Below are 2858 nucleotides of genomic sequence, written 5' to 3'. Positions count from 1 at the left end.
TGTCCAAAATATAAGAAAGAAATGCCTCAGAACCTTTCCTGATCATATTTTCAGCTACCAAAGCAGACACAACATTCGTTAGAAATCCAGGACGTTCCCCGATCATTACAATCTTTTGATTATCTGGGGTCTTTAAAACATCTCTCTTGGTCTCAAAATCAATATTTACTCGATGTTTGTCCAACCAATCTATGCCGAGAATCAAATCAAACTCTTCCAAAGGTAACTCCATCAGGTCAGCCAAAAAAATCTCCCCATTGATCTCTATAGGGCACTCTCTAAAAATACGATCCAACACGATAAACTTGCCTAAGGGACTTTGAACTATCACCGAATGCTCAATATTCTCAACAGGAATATTAAGACCCTTAGAAACAGAATACGATACATAGGAATTGGTAGAACCACTATCAAACAATGCAAAGTAGGGAACTAAATGAATAGTAATAGTACCTGTAATCATATTAGGCCCATCACGATCCTGTCGAAGTCTAGCAATGTAAACCAATGCAGGTTGTCTGGCCTCTGATCTGACTGAACCCCTACTCTGAGATGCTTGGCCTCTACTAGCCGATCCAGGTGCTCTCTCATAAGCACGACCCCCTGCTGGAGTCTGGACTGTACTATGAGAACTAGCGGGAGTACGAGCTGGCGTCTAAACTGTATAAGCTAGATCTGGACAATCCTTCACCATATGGTCACCTGAACCACATCTAAAACATATACCCAATTTCTTCATGTATTCCCCAAAATGAGATTTCCCACAATGCTTACATGTCTGCAAAGGTTGTGACCTAGAAGATCCACCATGTCTAGAAGGCTGAACAACTGAAGAACCAGATGCAACAGGTCTGATACTCGCACTGCCTCTCTGAAAGGAATCACTCATGCCTCTATTGCTAAGATGTGCAGAAGAATTAATAGAACCAGAAGGCCTCCTGAATCGGGTTTGAGCTCTATCACTATCTCTCTTGTGCTCCATACCCAATCGCTCTATTTCTTCAGAAGTCTTGGCTATCTCAACCAATGCATCAAAATTTCTCTCCCGGTGGGTAGCAACTTGGCTCCTGATTTCATACCTGAGTTCATTCTCGAACCTCAAGCATCTATCTACCTCTGTGTTAACAAGTCCAGGGGCATAGCGGCTCAATCGGATGAACTCCACCTCGTAGTCCATAACAGACATATTACCCTGCTACAGATCCTGAAACTCCTGTCGTCGCTCATGTAGATATCTCTCCCCAATATAACGACTTTAGAAACGTGTATTAAAAAGATCCCATGTTAACTGGTTTCTCGGAATACTACCATAAATCGATTGTCACCATCTGAAACTCTCTTTCTTCAACATAGTTAGGACCCCTTTCAACTTCTGCTCAGGTCTAAGATCCATCTCATCCATAATCGTCTCTGTGTCCTCTAACCAATACTAAGCGTGTGTCGGAGGTCCACCAATAATACCCTCGAATGGAACTACACCAGCAGCTACCAAGGAATTTGAAATCTCAATCGCAGTCATATTACTAGGGGCTCTGGCAGCTCTCTGAAATATGCGAAATATAGCTCTATTAATGGCGTCTGCATTCATGTCAGTATCCTAATCTCCAGTGACGGGAGGGTCTCTCATAGGAGTAAACTGATCATCATGAGAAAGGGTCGGATCTATTTGCGGAACAGGAGGATCACGTGGTGACATCGGATCATCTATCGTAATAGAAGGTCGAGTGACTCGTCCTCGACCACGGCCACGTCTTGTCCTGCGACCTCTAGCAGCACTCATCGTTGGATCTATAAGGCTCTATAGAAAGAATTTGAAACATATGTCAGATTAGCATCAGGGATCTCGAGAGAACTTTAAATCATGAATTAAGGTGACACTTTTTTTTAAATCCAAAGTTTAGGTCACATATACAGTCTTAGTGTTTAAAATAGAAGGCTCTGATACCACCAAATGAAACCCCAGTCCCGGTCTGTAAGTTAGACTCAAACCTAAGTGGTCACATATCCCATTCAAAGATTTTTTTTAAAAGACTTATAATACATTACAAAATATAAATAATACATATATATCCAAAATGAAAGCAATATACATGTCACCACACACAACAACAAAAAGAACATATAGAGATATACGTTCGTACAAAATAAAGTAGTTGATCTCCCCTGATTGTAAATCTACTGCTTACTGTCTGCTGTTATCTAAAAAAGGGTAAAACTATAGAATGAGCTAAAAAGCCCAGTGTGCTCCATACAGTGTATAAAAATATACAAATAAAATATTATAATAAAATTTTTGTTTATGCAATATGTTTTGAAAACATGAACACTACCCACATCCTTTCACAATCTGTTTGTGTAGGTTCCTTAGAACCATACACCCATCCCACACAACCAGTAAGGCCCTGAGCACACAGCCAAGGAACCTACAGATTTACTTCTTTCAACAATATCCCCCCCAATGACAGAAATGAACATGAATATATTTAAATGGAAACAATGATTAATTCTTTAAAACATAAAGTTGTTCATGCTTGAAAATAATATACAAAAATACAGAAATCAGAAGGCAAATCAGTAGTATACATAAATTCAGCTATCATATAATCAGTATTCAAAAAATCGGTATAAAATACCGTAACCAGAAAGCATATCAGAAATATGAGGTAAATCAGATATCAGATATACAATATTCAGATATATAGTTTAAAACAGTAATAATGTAACACTGTCGGGAAAACACACTTGTAACAGTATGAGAAATCAGATAGGGAAGCCTACTACTGGATCTATCGATCACGCTCTGCTGCAGTGCTAGATCCTACGAATTGGAAAGATCATTATTGAAATCCTAATATAAA

Source organism: Hibiscus syriacus, unplaced genomic scaffold (genome assembly GCF_006381635.1).
Source record: "Hibiscus syriacus cultivar Baekdansim isolate YM2019G1 unplaced genomic scaffold, ASM638163v2 tig00008483_pilon, whole genome shotgun sequence".
Lineage (NCBI taxonomy): Eukaryota > Viridiplantae > Streptophyta > Magnoliopsida > Malvales > Malvaceae > Hibiscus > Hibiscus syriacus.
The sequence above is the reverse complement of the archived record's forward strand: the minus strand, read 5'-3'. Positions refer to the sequence as shown.